This window comes from Macadamia integrifolia, chromosome 4 (genome assembly GCF_013358625.1).
Source record: "Macadamia integrifolia cultivar HAES 741 chromosome 4, SCU_Mint_v3, whole genome shotgun sequence".
NCBI classification, from domain to species: domain Eukaryota; kingdom Viridiplantae; phylum Streptophyta; class Magnoliopsida; order Proteales; family Proteaceae; genus Macadamia; species Macadamia integrifolia.
In genome coordinates, this window is record NC_056560.1 from 1,511,456 (window position 1) to 1,512,514 (window position 1,059).

General features: G+C 36.2%; 1 protein-coding gene across 4 annotated transcripts in view; it reads right to left on the reverse strand.

Moving 5' to 3' along the window:
- Positions 1–1,059, reverse strand: part of LOC122076984 (probable protein S-acyltransferase 7) — a 7,360-nt gene that overhangs the window by 3,821 nt on the left and 2,480 nt on the right. The window lies entirely within an intron of this gene.

Sequence of the window (1,059 nt, forward strand, 5' to 3'; positions counted from 1 at the left end):
AAGAAGAAGAAGAAGAAAAAAAAGAAAGAAAGAGTAGAGTAGATAGCAACTCTCCTTATCCCAACTAAATGGGTCGGCTACATGGATCCTTTCTCTCCAATCAGCTCTATTCAAATCCATACTCGTTACTAGTCCTAAGCTATGTGTGTCTTTCCTCACCACTTCTCCTAGAGTCATTTTACGTCTATCACTGGCTCTTATAACTGCTTCAACCTGAATCAAATCACCCCTTTGTACTAGAGCATTCAAAGGCCTCCATTGCATATCCATGCCACCTCAAATGACTTTCTTGCATGGTTTTAAGTATCTCCGATACCGATACGATACCCTCCGATACGTATCTTAAATTTAGCCGACCGATACGATACACATCAATACGATACATGAAAATTTTAAAATCCTTTCGTATCGATATATATCCTACAATACATACCGATATACATCAATACACCACCAATACACATCGATACGATACGATATGCCTTGATACGACTATGAAAATTATAAAATTGAGGTAAAATATACGTTTCGGTATGTATTGGTACGTATCGGTGAGTATCGATATGTATCGATCAATACGTATCGGTATATATTGGCATGTATCGGTGAGTATCGATATATATCAGTACGTATCGGTGAGTATCGATACGTATCGGTGAGTATCGATATATATCGGTACATATCGGTGAGTATCGGTGAGTATCGATACGTATCAGTGAGTATCGGTCATATAATGGCCAAGATGGATAATTTTTCAGAAAACACACGATTTTTTGAAGGGTTTTTGTTCCAAAGTTGCTGTCAGCCATATTTCTCTCTAACTAAAGTGGAAATCAAGGTTGGGAACATGGATTTTATATTTATGGGACAACTACAAACCTTGAATTCTTAGTACGATACCCTCAATTTAGTGTTTATGCATAATACATGTTATCAATAGCTTTTTTAACAAATTCTTTATGCAAAAGTGTTTAAAAAAATGTTTCCTATCCATTTATGTGTGTATCTTTAGCGTATCTTAGTGTATCTCCGATACGATACGATACTCTTCGATACGTA